We start from the raw sequence: 16066 nt of genomic DNA, 5'->3' as shown, positions 1-16066 counted from the left end.
ATACTGGGGGTCATGTAGGATGCCCTTATTTATCTGCCTCAAGCTAGCTGACCATGGGATGAAATGGCAAGGATGACTGAGTTACATGCTCCACCCAGCTCCTGCTGGTCTCAGGCTGCCACATTCCACCATCAATATTTAGAACTACAAACAGAATGAAGGGAGGAGGAGACACTCAAAGCCCTGTCTCCCACTTGTCCAGCATGTCCCTGTCTCCTTGATGTTGGTAACACTGAGATCTCTAGAATGGAGCCCTCATTGGCATATGAAGGTTTCAGAAGTCCTGTATCTAGAGGATAGACAGAACTCCTAAACCTTGTCAAAAGCAAGTCAGTATAAAAATCTTTCTATGGGTGATGTGGTACACTAATATAACTCAAGAATCCATAATTTTATAGATGTCTTCTTCCCTATCAAGGAGACCCGAGAGAGGGATTTTTGATTTATTACTTGCCATGTTTGCTGTATCAATAGCCTGTAACACCCATGAGGGAAGAACTAGTAAAAAACTGTGAGGGAATCAACATTGGGCATGCCTTGAATGTCTGCCTGCTTACAGGGAACAGCCTGCATTTCCATGAAAACCACTAATTGCTGAAGGCTTGAGGTTGACCCAACCAATATGCTGAAAATGTATTTTCTAGAAGCCTAGAAAGCCCACATCTAACTCGGAGGGAAGGCACCTCAGTCTAATGTCTCTTCTTGCTTCTGTGGACTTCCCTCAAATACCGTGTACGTAACTATGTGCTAAAGACCTACTGTGTTCATGGAACCTGAGCCATGTTGCTTTAAAACCATGGAAACTGCTGGGGGCAGTGAGGATGGTTCACTCCATGAAGTGCTTGCCTTGCAAGCAGGAGGAGCTAAATTCGATTCCCAGAATCTACGTTTTAAAAATCCAGGCATGTTGACATGGACTTATATAGTCTCTGGGAGAGCAGAGGACAGACAGGTCCCTGGGGCTCAATGGCTGGCTGGTCTGATATAATTGGTGAGCTCCAGGACAATGAAAGATCCTGTCTCTATGATGACACCAAAGGTTGTCCCCCAGCTCCACATGCACGCTCACCCATGTGCTTGTGCACACCCATGAACACCCATGTAAGTGCACAAACACATGAGCACACGTGCACACACATAAAATAAACAAAAATGGTGGATGCTTATTTTTTATCTATTTGCCTTTTATTTTCTACCTATAACATCTGATAAGAGGAGGAGAAATCTAGAAGTTTATCATTTCAACCGAACACGGAGATAAGACCAAATTTCTATATCATTGGAAAAGGTGAGTCTGCTATTCACTCTGCAGGGGAGCTCTGAGCCCCATGCTGCTGACCACCGAGGATCAGCAGCCTCCTGCCTGCCTTCCTGACTGAGACTATTGTTGCTAAGCTATATTCTTTTGTGCAAAGCCTCTGGTTGTCACAACAATGCCTAGCTGTTGTGTCACCTCTGTCACCGAGTGGGATCTGCATGTGTCTGTTTTTAAAATATATTTAGTGTCTATACTGTCAGAAACATCAAGTTATATTGCCTATGTTGGTCTTTTTAGCATTGGAATCAGTGGCCATAGTAACAGATGATCACAGATAGGGACCTATGATTTAATATTAAAATGTGTTTTCCTCCACTTCCCAAGAACTGCACATTTGTAAACTAATTTACCCTTTGTATACCTTTGTGTCATAGACTTTTAAATTAGAAGTTTCACATTGCACTCAAAAACATGTTATAACATAATTTCATATCATTCCACCTGTTTAACAAGACCTGAAAATATTGAAATAGTGGTCCCAGTAACTAAGCAAGAGAGAGAAAAAAAATCAGTAGGCTCTATTGCCTCTTCTTCAACTGCCCTTCAGATGAAATTAAAACCACACAACTCCATTGACCAGTCATCCCGAGACAAAGAACAAAAGCTTAGCCACATATCTAGACGGGGCCATTAAAGTCAAGACCACAGAAATCTAATTCCAGCCGCACATCCATGCATAATAACCACTTTTGGAGTCCCAGTCCCGGCTGAAAAGGCTCAGTGTCCGTATAGAGTCTGTGCTTTTTAATCAAGAGACATTTCACATGAAGACAGGGCTGATGGGAATCTAATGGGGGAGGGGGAAGCCTTGCCCTCTCCGTACACTCTGAAACTGGTTTGTCTGAGTCATTAAGGAAAAAAAAAAAAAAAAAAGACAGAAGTTGTTGAAGAATTCACTACAAAACTTTTCTACTAAAAAGTCATTCGGGAAGGAGGCTCTTGGGATATGGGAAGGCAAGATGGTTTCTACAGGTTCTGCCTCCTAATGGATATGTGTGGTCACCACATTGCTTACTCTGTAAGTCTCACTGCTTGGGAATCAAATCATCTGGCTGAGAAAAGTTTCCATCTAGTAACAGACTGAGGTCTCATAAGGAAAGCATAGAGCTTAGAGAGGTCTTACAAAATAGCCCTGACTTCTTGCTCTCTCAACTCCACCAGGAATCTCTGTGTTTAAAAATAAGTTCTCAGGCCAGAAAGATGTCTCAATAAAGGGTTTGCCATGCAGGAGAACCTGGGTTTGTGTTCTAGCACTCGCATAAAAGGCCAGGTGTGATTGGCGCTCACCTATATTCCTAGCACTAGGAAGGCAGAGACAGGAGGAGGCAGTCAGCTGGTCTTGCTGAATAGGTAAGGTCCAGGCTCAGTGAGAGGCTCTATCTGAAAAAATAAGGGAGGAGTGTGAATGAGGAAGACAACCAGCATTGACCACAACCCCTACATGCATGCGCACACAAGTACACAACACACACACACACACACACACACACACACCTTTTTTTTAAATGTTTTCTTCTGTAATGGCTCTTGCAAGCTGACTTCTGTGTTCTTGGATGGACCAAAGGGCTCTGTGCAGCTATGGCTTACCAAGGACGCTATAGACTAGCAACCTCTCACTGTCGCAGAACCAAAGCAGGTCACCTTCACACTGAAAGATTAGAATGACAGTGGCTTTCTGGGAATGTTCAGATCTTCTGAGAAGCAAACAAACAAACAAAGGAGGATAAAATGGGCAATTTACCATAAGAGCCACTGTAGGAGAAAATGAAGAGAGAAAAATCTCATCCCGTGGGAAGGAGAGGGGGAATGATGGGAAGGAGGGAGCTTCCTAGATTGTCATCCTCAGGAATCTTCTGCAACTGACACCAAATGCCCAGCCCAATGCACCTGCTGTCCTGGTCACTAACCAAGAACAACCCTTGGGCTGCTTTGCATAAAGCCCTCATCAGTCCACAGTCTGGCCTTCTATACCAAAGTATTTCTTTCGGAAATATCTGTTTTAAGTTAAGCTTGTCTTCACAGCTAGAGAAAAAAATAAAACATGTGGTATGTCCTCGTCCCCTCCGGTTCCCTCAATTCTAACCGGTACTATTACTTCCACAAGACTCCCTGAGCTCTGCTTGATGTTTGGCTGTGGGTCATTGCAAGAAGACCTACAAAATGAACCAGTCTGGGCTCATGGGAGTTCACACAGACTGGACCACCTACCAAAAAGCATGCACAGGCTAGACCTCTACACATTTGTAGCACACATGTAAAGTTTGGTCCTCATGTGGGTCCCCTAATAACTGGAGCAAGGACTGTCCTATACTTCGTTGCCTGCCATTGGATCCCCTTTGACTACCTGGACTGTCTGGTTGGGCCTCAGTGGGAGAGGAGGTGCTTAGTCCTGCTGGGACTAGATGTCCCAGGGTGGGATGGTACCCAAGTGAGAGCTTCTCCTTCTCCTCGGAGAAGATATGGGGATATGGAGATGGGATTTGTAAAAGCAGGACTTGGAGGAAAGGAGGGAGGGAGCTGCAATTGGGATGTAATGTAAATATAAAAATAAACTATGACAAAAAAGAATAAATGAAACTGACTTAGGAAACCACCGAAGCATGAAAATTCACCTCTTGGGTCCATGATGAGGCTGTGGGGACTCACTCTGTAAATGATATTCACTTTGCTTTCCCAGCGCCCTTGCCACACCGGTGGTCTCTGCTAAGGTTGCAGTGCTGAGGCCTGAAGTTTGCAGTCTCAGGCTAACTAAATCCTTGCACAGAGAAATACCCCTGTGAGCAACATAAGGGACGGTGTTACTTTAAAAGGTTCCTCAAGACTGTGCACAGCTCTGTTGATTAAGTGCTTGTCTTGAACATACAAGACCTTTAAGTCAATCCTCAGAGATGATATTTAGAATAATACAGGTGTGACAACAAATCTATAGTCCTAGTGCTGGAGAGATGGAGGTAGGTGGATCCCTCTGGCCCACTGGCCAGATAGCCTTTTACTTGGTGAGCTCAAGACCAGTGAAAGAAACTGTCTCAACGAACAAGGCATACGACCCCTGAGGAACAACCTTCAAGGGATATCTTTGAGTTTTCACATGAACTAGAATCATATGTGAATTTGTACATTCACAGTACACACACACACACACACACAGTTTCTGAAGTTGGCTTTAGAGCCTACATACACAACCGAGCTGCTTAAAATCTCAGTTTTGGGCATTTGGGAAATATTTTCAGGCAGACATTTTTCTATGAGAAAATGTGTTTTGAGTTATAAACAACCTATTTATAAACAGACTGTAAGAAGACCCATCTGTACATTAATCACTAGATATATGTGTAAGTGAGCACAAATGTGTATGTCACATCCTGTAAAACCTTGAGACAGTGTGAGATTGAATGCAAAGTCACTGACACTTGGCTGGGGTCCTCTAACAAGATGTGTGTTTAGCATGAGGGGCAGGGCAGAGGCATGATAGGGAGACACTTTCTGAGACCATTGGAAGTTTTTACTTATAACCTACAGTCTATTAAAGATTTGTTGCAGGTCAACTTAACACGATAAAGTAGATTCTTAACTCCTGTGGGGTTTGGGACAGCCACCAACTGACTTAAAACGTTGCCTTTTTTTTTACCCTCCAAAAAGAAGTAAAACAGTCTTTTGTTGAAAACAAAGTTCTGTGCTTTATTGAATGAATTATGGTAAGGTTTTATTTTAGACACTTACATGTACATAAACATGTCATTTCAAATATACACTTGAAGAGAACACACAAGCCTACAGCCAATCTAGTCACTTTGCTCGGGCAAGGAAGCCAGGTCTCTTTTCTTCTCAGGCTACATCTCTGTTTCCTTTCTTTGAATGACAATCTCCGCAGTCCCCCTGACAGTACACTCCTGCACCACACCGTCCACTTCAGAGGATAAGCAATATCATGGGCTTAGAGATGAGAGCCAAGAAATTTTAGACTAAGATGTTGTACAATAGGTTCCTGATTAGAGGAAATCTGCAGGCTGCTTTCCAGACACACGCTGCACTGGAAAACATTTCCATAGCACTTACAGATGTGTGGACATCAGTGGTAGCGCATTCTTGGTGTCTGTGCTTACACTCATGGACTGGAGCTGCTGGGGTGTTGCAGAAAGGGTTCTGATGTGAGCTTCTAAGAATACAAAGGCTTGCCACAACTCTGCATTTACTTCCTGTGTGATCTCAGAGAAATCATCCAGCTTGCCTGAGCTTTGCTTTTCCACTCCAGAAAACTGAGATTGGAGGTGGATGACTTCGCCCACACCCACGTTACAGCCTTTCAGAACAAGAAGGCTGTTTACAGAACTATCTAGCTTTCTTTCTTCCCAGGGCAGTCTTCAGATGCAAATGTAAATGTATGTGGATGGCAGTTGGTATAGCTCAGTGATAGAGCTCTTGCTTAGCATGTGCTAAGGCCCTGGGGTCAATACCAACAGAGAGAGAGAGAGAGAGAGAGAGAGAGAGAGAGAGAGAGAGAGAGAGAGAGAGAGAGAAAGGTGAAAACTACAAAGTGCTATGCAAATTTAGGATCTTTGAAAGAGGAATAAATCTCATCCCTAATGTCTTTGGCTTTTCTGCTTAATCTAGACCCAAGTAGGTTCCCTTGATTTAAGACTCAAATAAAGCTAATCTTTCTAAAGATCATTTAGAAAGCTAAGATTAACTTCAACTCTTGATAAACTGCAGAACACAGACTAAGTCCAGATGAAGAAATATTACCCACGCTCAGAAAATGAAGGGCCTCATAATTTCACGATATATAATGAACTATTGCTTTCTGCCTTTGCTACCAACCCAAACTAGAATGTGCCCTGAAACCCACACACAAGGTTGTATGGAGATTGGAAAGATGGCTCGGAGGCTATGAGCACTTAATTGCACTTCCAGAGGACCAGAGTTCAATGTCCTGTCCGGCAGCCACGTCAGAGGGCTCACAACTGCCCGTAACTCCAAATCCAGGGGATTCACAAACCCTTTCTGGCTTTTGCAGGCTCCTGTACTCATGTACACATAATGTCACAGAGATACACACACACACACACATACACACACACACTATCAGTTTCAATATTGTTTATTTAAAGACTAACTGTATAGCAATGTAACCTCGATGTTCCACTCACCATTGAAAGCCCACCCATAGAGACTGCCCTAACTTTGGTAATTTAACATCTTTGTTCCTTATGTCCTATGGTCTGGGCAGAGTTATGAGCAAGATTATGACTGTGGCCAAGATCTGGTCCTTTAGAGCCATTGGTGGCAAGTTTGAGTTCTGATTATATCACTTGCCATCTATGGGAGATCAGGCAAAGAAGTCTCCTCTGTATTGAGGAAATCATTTGATATCCAGCTGTAGATGAATGTCATGCAACTGGGTCATTGTGAGAAGCAGACAAGAAACAAACCTCATACATAAAAGCTTAGCGTGGCACCTGGCACACAGCGAGTGCTTCAAAACTGGTAGCTACTAATTATTGCAACTGGCCAGGATCCTCAAGTCTCAGCATCACCAAGGCTAAGTCTTTCTCCCTCTTCATCTAACCCCTTGCTCTTTCTATTCTTAACTTTCTTAAATAGCATTTTTATCTCTGGTAGTTGTGGCCATGGGATCCATTATGAAGTCAACTGGATGGAATGGAACTACTATTTAAATGAAGCAGAGTGGAAGTGTAACCGGGCAGAATAAACTAGAATGGAACAGAGCAGAACGTTCTAGAACAGAAGGGAACGAAACGAAAAGAGGCGGAACGGAACAGAATGGAACGGGAACGGACTGGAATGGAAAGGAGATCAACAGAATGGAATGGAACAGAACAGAATGAAATGGGGGCAGGAGGAATAGAAAAGAAAAACCGAGTACATTAAGATAACATAGAAAACGTAATGCCCAAGTACGCTGTAGTGCTTGTATGTAATGTATGTAACAAGATTTAATAGTTATACTCAACTTAGGTATGAGATGGAATGGAAAACTAAATTTCCTAAAATGAGATGCTACCACAAAAAATTTCAAAGCCAACCCTGAAATATTCCCATGGTCGCCTATAACACCTATAAGTGTTCCTTCTGAGCAAAAAAATCCGCTACACTTTCACTGCTTGTGGAATGTTCCTGAGTCTTTTTGTAACAACCTAAAGAATTCAAAAGTCTTAGCAGGCAGGGCATGGAAGCAAATGCCTGAAACACCAGCCCTCAGGGGACAAAGGCAAGAAGATCATGAATTCAAGGCCAGTCTCAGTTATACAGTAAGTTCAAGGACACCTGGATATAGGAGACAAAGAGCCTTGAGCAGGCAGGAGAATATCCTGAAGGCTTAGCAATAATCAGCCTCTAAGATACTTCCTGGGAACCCCATATCCACCCAACAATTTGGCCTGCATGTTGCCTCTTCTTGGCTATAAGCACCTGACTTCTACCAAATGAACTCAGCAAAGATAATCGCATTTAACTTTCAAGGCTTCTTCCCCTCTTTCACACTGGAATAAGCAAGCAGCCGTGTGCAGGACCCCAAACCTGGAAAAGAATCCATTATAAAAATAGGTTTGGAAATACCAGTAGTACTAACCCACACCTAGCCCCTCAAAAACTCTGTAAGATAATATTTGCTGTTCTCCAAGGCAGACTTTGAATGTCATGCATTAAATAGCAATGGACAGCTAATGGGCTTCTTAAAACCTCAGCTGCAATAGTAAAGCTGATGGACTATGGCAGTTGGGCATGGGGGAGCCAACATGAGGGCATAATTGTGGGGGAGCTGGCCTCACAACTTGTCTGCTGAGCAGTGCCATGGGCAAGGGAGAGGTGCCCTCTCCTCCTCTTTCTCTTCACCATCATGGCAGGCTGGAGAGCTGGCACTGAGGTCATGAGAGCAGGACAGATGGAGAGCTAGCTCTGCCCCTCACCAGCTGCAGCACTCGGGAGAATGGGCTATGCACCTCCACCTGGACTGGGAACACAATAAAAGTGGCCCTGCTGTCGCCATGGCCATGGGAGAGCCAGCCTCAGAGACATGAGACCTGGGGAGCTGGCTCTACCCTTTGCTGCCTGCAACATTAGGTGAGCTAGCCAGGGGCAATGCAGGAAAGATAACCCTGGTGGTGTGGGTGCAGGAGAGCTGATGGCCTAACCAACACAGCTACCACCCAGGTCCAGATCCAGGACTTTGAGTTGGCCCATCCCAACATCTTCCCTATCTTTGAACTGCTGGATCACCACGAAGGGGTTGGTCTTACAGATCCAAAGCTGCAGGATCTCCATGACACAGGGCAACGACAGGATACCTGAGAGGAGTCCCGGTGAGGGTCCAGTATTGATATGATAGCTAGATGCCTCGAACCAGACCAGAGACTCACATTTGCAAGTAAAGAAGTGTGGACAAACGGGTGTGCTGTGGGACACACTCTGATACACTGCAGCTTCCACAAGATTTTTTTTTTCCTGTTGTGGAAGAGATGGCAAGGCAGAAAGAGGGTGTGAAAAGTTGAGGAGGTATGATTGGGATGCATGAAATGAAATTCACAAAAAGTTCAATTTAAAAAATCAAGGAAGAAACAAACAAAACCACCTCAGCTGCAGGGCTAAGAGATGACTAAAGCTAAGATGTTTGCTATGTAAGCAGGAACATGTAAATTCAAATCACTGATACTAAAGTAATAGATTAGATTAGATTAGATTAGATTAGATTAGATTAGATTAGATTAGATTAGACAGACAGACAAATTTAAAGCTGTGGTAGTATCCAGGGAGGCAGAAATAGGTAGATGCCTATGGCTTGCTGGCCATCCTGACCTGCCCAAACCAGTGAGTTCCAGGCTCAAGGAGAGAACCTGTCCCCCCAAAATGGGGTAAAGAACAACTGAGGAAGAGATAGCCAGTGTCAGCCTCTGGCCTCCACATCTCAGCACGCATGCACGTGTGCCCCTGCATATGTTCACACATACAAACACACAGCACATCAAATAAATAAATTGCTGGACCCACTAAAACATGCCTCAAAATATCAGGGAACTGAGACCAAAGGTTTTGCATTTTTATCAGAGGCCCCGTTTCCTCTGTGAAACTTCCAAGTGCTAGTTGAATTTGGGGGTCACTCTTTGTCCCACAAAGACTGCTATACACAAGGGATTCTCTTCTATATGTCCCCCAACAGTCTTTACTGTATTGTCTCATGGGCCTTTTGGGATTTTGGGGCCTTGGGGCCCAAACACTCTTCATTTGGACAGTACAAGAGTAGGAGATTTGAAGCTCTAAGCCTTAACAAGACCATGACATCCCACTGCTGTATATGATTTAAAATAATATTTGCCTTTTAATAACAGGAAACTTCATGTATGCTGAGATCAAGTTCTCCCAGTTCTTAACTTCATAACATATTACTGAGAAAGTCAATAGCCTGGAAATTTTAGCAGGTTTGGGTTTGGGTTTGCATTGTATATTTCAGCAGAGATTTTTCTCTTTATCTCTGTATAAGTACTTAGCCCTCAGCTTGGGCACGCCCCTATATGTGAAGCAGAAGACTAATGTCAAGTGAGGTCCAGAAGACTCCTTAATAAGGGCCAAAAATTAGCATATGAAGAAAAGCAGTTGGCAAAGAAGAGGAACTCCCCACACACACCCCATATACCTGCTGAGGTCAACTAGAACTCTCTGGAGCCACTGGCTCAGGCTCAGAGGTACTCCAGAGTGCCTGAAGGTAACCTGGGGATCATTATAATATGAAAATGCACAGCTTTGGATGGAAATCTAAGAGGCCAGGGAGACATGTGATGTGTGTAGAAATATCATGTGTACAGATAGGGTATGTCTGAAAAAGCCATGCTGTGCAAATATCTCTGTTTCTAAGCAAGGAATCCCTCTCCAATTCCTTGTTCTGGGACAGAAGAATCTGGAGCCCCTCTGGAGGTACCACCTGATTCTGATATGATAAATACATTAGAAAAGACTCCAAGAAAGCTAGATTCTTTTCTACTTAGACACTGACTGACTTCAAAACAGGTGAAGCCGTTTCAAAAAAATAATCGACACCAACACCAAATTTAACAAAGACAAAATAAGTCATTTTTCATAGCAAATGCCTTAGAAAGCACCTTACTGCATTAGGAGAATGAACCCCAATACTTCTATTCAGTGTATTAAGTAGTTATGCTGAGAACCATTACTACTTAACAAAGTTTGTTACTTCCTGGTTTTATTGCACCTCCCTTCAATAATTAGATAGAATAAACAGACAATACAAAAAGCTAACGTTTTCATATTTTCAAAGGAGGCAACCAGGCCATTTGACCTCCATAAGTTTCAAAAGCTATTTATTGTCTAGATTTGCAAGCATTGAGGCATGTGATTATTTCATCCACGGATGGCAATTGAATAAGTAAAAATGCCTTAATGCAAATTGCCTACAATTTGCAGCCTGCAGTCCCTCCCTGCATCAGAGTTTTAGATTTATCTTACTCTTAATTAAAGAGCAATCTCTTCCATTCTTCAGATTCAAAAGGTGGGAGGAACTTTGCAGTGTTCTCCACTTTCACCCACACAACCCAGATTGCCTTTCAGGGAAATCTTGAGCAGGTTTGGATATAAGACAACCCCTATGGGGATGGAAAGTGGAGGAGGTGTCAGATCAAGTACCCTAAGAGAAAATTATCTTGATATTCCAAATTCAGTCTATGCTTTCTGTAAAACGTTGGCGAGTCTTAAGTTGAGACCAAAAGCCCACACTGAAATAAGCCTTTTGAAAGATGTTTGTGCTAAGGTAATTCTTTAATGTTCTTGCAAAGCAAGACAGTTTACTTAAGTGAGATCCAGTTAACAGCCTGTGGAGGCCACATGGAGGCCTGAGGCTGTCCTATGGCTGCAAGCTCCCACAGCCTCTCAAAGATCAGACCAGAGCTCCCAGCTGCCCTAGTCCTTCTCAACCCCATCCACCCTCTACAGTCTCAAAGCTAGTCCTCAGCATGAGAATCACTGTTGGAATCAGAGAAATGGGGAGGGGGGATGGAAAGATGCACACAGGACAGCATCTACTGGTGTTTGAGTGACTAGAACTCAGGAAGGCATTAGCCTGCTGAGCCTCCTTTTGGACAAGGTACTAATAGGAAGACGGTGTTATGTGAGGTAATTATGCATATTATTTATTTTCTTTCCTGACTGTGAAGATCACACACATAATGCATAAAACATTAGAGTTTAAAAAAGCAGAAAGATGAGCTGGAGAGGTGGCTCAGTAGTTACAAGAACATGCTGCTTGGAAGAAGACCTTGTAACTCCAGCCCTAGGGGGATCCAATAACCTCTTCTGGCCTCCGTAGGCACATGTAGCCTGTATACACACACACACACACACACACACACAAAGGGAGAGAGAGAAAGAGATACATAGACATACACATAATGTAGATACAAAGACACACATACACACAGAGAAACATACACAGACAGACACACATACATACACAGAGAGAGAAAAGAGAGAGAGAGATGCACAGACATGTACCCTTTAAAAATAAAATAAATCATGTTAATAAAAAAGATACCCCTCCCCTAAAGAGTACAAGATGATCTTCAGTCCCTGCCTAGTCTTTCTCTAGGCTTTAATTTTTTACATATTTAAATTAACTTATGCAAATTATATACAAACATGGTTTTAGAGACCCTTGTCCATGCCTACTGTGGGTTATAGAATGTTCTATTATTGTAAAGTCCTTGCTTTTATTGTCCGTGCGGACTGTAGGTTACGGAATGTTCTATTATTGAAAAGTGCAGGTGGTTCCCATTATTGGGTAATGACAAGCAACACCTCAGTAAGATCCTTGTACAGAACTCGACCTCATAATCTAAAACTGTGTTTAAGATGGACTCTCGAAGTGGGTCATCAGTACAGCTAATGCCCAAAGTCAATTCAAATGGCCCTTCAGAGGAGCCCAGCAACCAGTCGGTGCCTGCAGCAGCAGCACAGGAACGTCCCACACTTATGACATACTTCTTCCAACATAGAAAGCTTAGTCAGTGGTAATGTAGCGGGCACCATTACATGTCTAAAGTCACTTGTGGCTTCTGATTATGAAATACACTATGAATATCTCAGTTTGTGCATCTATTTGGCCCATGTGTGAAGGCATAAAAGTGTGGGCCACTGGAAGACATAAGGGCCCTCAAAGAGAATGTAACTGGCCAAAAGTGAAATTATCTGCCTAGTTCTCTCTCTTCAGTGATGAGCTGAGGAGTAAAACCCAAGTCTTTCATTTCTCACCCACTCCAGGGTTCCTAGAGGTTTTCCGTAGGATTGAAACCTGCTTTAAAATGGGGGATGGACAGAAAGGTGGGAAAGGCATCTGGTAACACTTGTGACCCACTGGCCTTTCAGAGTCTTCGCACGTCCCTTGACAGGTGCTTCTACCACACAGCAATCCTTTGATCTTACCTTTTAGAGGGGAAGAAACATGAAATGTAAGCTTGTTTCAGGATGAGCTAAAGCAAAGCAGCATTGGGTTTGGTTTGAAGTTATACTAAGAGGCTACCTGAGATCAAAGTCAAGAGACTTCTGAGGGGTCTGGGTCTTGTTGAAGTTGTGTGACCAGAGGAGAGTCATGCTCAAGCACTTCCTGCAATGTCACCCAGCACATTTAAGTCTCTTCTCTCTCAAACCCTACTGTAATTGTAGAACTAGGCCCCAAATTCTTCTTAAGGAAAGGAGCCATCTTTGACCCCTTCCCTCTAACCTGGGGTGGCTTCTGGTTGCCATACACAATAGAATTTTCAAATGACATGCTGTAACTCCACCCTAAGTGATTAAAGACAATGAAGCTTGCTTTGTCTGCTGGGAAGAATTCTTCTCAGGGTCATCAGCCACCACCTAAGAGAGCCCTTTGCCTTGAGACCAACAAACTGGGAAGTTCACAGCAAATAAAAAGGCATGGGTAGAAATGCCAGGTGATGGTTTCAAATGAACAGAAGCCTTAAAGCAACCCAACTCAGGTGCTAGGAATGATGGAGGGAGTCTCCGTTGACCTCAGTCCAGACACTACGGGGCAGCAGAAAACCACAGTGGACACCTTGGCTGAATAACTAACTCACACTGTCATCTGGTGGGTACAAATGGTATGATGCTATTGGACAGATGAATAAGCAGACAATTCTCAATGCTTTTTTTTTTTTCAGTTTGAGAAGCTTATGAGAGCTAAGACGTTTTCTGACACCACTACAAACAAGGCTTCCGTGCCACTCCTTATCCTTGAGTGCTAAGAAGAGGAGGAAAGGAAGAAAAAAAGTGAGTCAAAGAATAAAGAGAGAAGAGGGAGCAAATGTAAGAGAGGGGTCAGAAAATAGCATCTGCTCAGGCACCACAAAGCAGAGTTACAACCACCAAAAGGAAAAGCTGCAAATGCCACCCCTTCCCTTCCCGCCTTCCAGCTCAAGAAGTGTGTCTGGTAGATTTAAAGCAAGATTCATTGGTGCACACAAATGCATGTGTACACATACACAGTGGGGAAGGGACAGACAGACCAGGAATGACTAATCAAAGTCTCTGTGGAAGCTTTCAGAGACTTTTACTGGAAATAAAGAACTGGATGGGTTAATGTTGACATGCGAAATCACCGACACTCCAAGAATGTGTCAACCAGAAGTGCACTTTTAACTTATAATTGAAGCCACCAGTTTATGTTAAGCTTACCCAAAGGAGATAAGTTCCTCCCTACCCTTTGTTTCTAAAACACCTCATCTCTATCAATCCAGAGCACAAATCTGAGTCAAAACAGATTTCCTCTAAGCCAGGGCTTACAAAGTCAACAGAGATGCCCTTAGATGCTCAAGGCTCTGCCTCTGTGGCTGAGGAGGAGGGAAGGTGACTGGATGATTCTGAAACTTCATGAAATGGTAAACATTCAATAGTGGGAGTAGGCAGAGCATAGGTGAAAGTTTAGAGACCTTCAAGATAAACTTTCTCAAGTTTCTCTTCTCCAACGCAAGTCAAAAGGAGTCTCTGGGGAATTCAGTCTGTTTGAAGTTTTCATGTGGCCTTTCTATTTGTGTGAGATTTAGCCAGCACCCTGCAATGGCAAATGTCTCCTCCTTGCCAGTACAATCATGTCGACTCAGAAAAAGCCATCTTCCATTGAGAAGACAATTGTTGTCTATAGAGATGAGAAACAAATGCCCATGACCCGATTCACCTCATCCCAGCAGGCTTTTGCTTTGGCTTCCTCTGAGCAAACACAACGAAGTCTAGCGCAGTCAATCCTGCTGCCCCACACTGGGCCCCTGCAGTTGTTGCTATTTACTCTTCCTATTAATCTGTCAATGTTCTGGTCAAACATGAGAAACAATATGGTGGGCGCATAGTTAAGCTGGTCATTGCTAAGTAACTCGGGCCAGAGGTGGAGAAAATAGAACCCCCCCCCCAAAAGACCTAAATGCAATTGCTCAAAAAGGTTCAACAATGCCAGCACATAATTTTTTTTCAGAGTGACTCTGATTTAGCACCCCTCTTGCCAAAAAGGAGTGATCCCCACAAACGATTCAGTTCCAGAATCTTAATGCAGATCATGTCACTGTTCCTATCCTCATAGGGTAACGCTGTCTGGGCACGTTGTAAAAGAAAGGGGTTGTTAGAAGATGCCTTTGCCCTGAACTGAACAAGCTACTGAGTTTCGTTTGACACACACACAGATGAGCTCACAACAGAAATACTCTTTGAACAGGTTAGAAAGTCGTTGGTTCAGCATGCTCCGGAAAGAAAAACATGTAATGTCCTATTTCCAAAATATAATCTATATGTAGTCCAACATTGTTTAATATATTTAATAACTTGTTTCTTTCCTTTCCCTGCTAACCCAGAAGGCGGCTTCAGCTGTGGTTTGAATGTAAAATGTCCCCCGGGGGCTCACAGGTTCCTAGCTGGTGGCACTGTTTTGGAAGGCTTTAGGAAATGAAGCCTTCCTGGAGCAGATGATCAGGCCCAGATGCACTTCCTGTCCAGTCTTCACTTCCTAACAATGTGACCTAGCAAAGGCATGGTGATCAACTTGCCTCCCACTCTGGTTATCATACAGTCTCTGTCATGTGGGACTGCATCTTCTCAAACTGTTCCTGTCAGCTGCTTCTTTTTAAGCATTTGGTCACAGCAGTGTGGAAAGTAGCTAATAACGTCTCAACATGAGGTTCCAGACAGCCACCTCTACTCCACTGGAGTTAGCACAAAAAATGGAACCCGCCTCCCGCCTTATGCTCTAGCACTGGTCATAAACCTAAAAATAATCAAATGAAAGCAACAAATATCTAAGCCATGTCCTGATTTAAAAAAAAAAAAATGCAGTATGTGCATTCCCCTGCTGGGGTTTCAAGAACCCGTCTGAATGGGAAGACTGGCTGACAGATCGCGACTGTGAGATGTCAGGACACGGCACAGGGCATTGGCAGAAAGATGGTTGAAGTCAGGCTGCGTAGGTCCCAGGTAAATTCCCCGTGTGTGGCTGTTTAGTAGTTGTTTGATTCTTGAGATGTAAATAACTTCTCTGAGATATGTCTGTTCACCTACGTCTAGGTCACATGTTCATCTTGACAGTCAAGACACTAGGGAACCATAACTGGGCTATATTCTCAGAACTAGAGGAAGCAAAGACAGTTTCCTAAAATGAGCTTTGGGTGATTGGAATATTCTTGATGGGTAGACAAAACAAGAAATGCTTCATGACTTCATAGAGTGAAAAGATTAAACAGCGTGTGTGTG

The sequence above is a fragment of the Arvicanthis niloticus genome, chromosome 22 (genome assembly GCF_011762505.2).
Source record: "Arvicanthis niloticus isolate mArvNil1 chromosome 22, mArvNil1.pat.X, whole genome shotgun sequence".
NCBI lineage: Eukaryota > Metazoa > Chordata > Mammalia > Rodentia > Muridae > Arvicanthis > Arvicanthis niloticus.
This window is presented reverse-complemented; position numbering follows the sequence as displayed.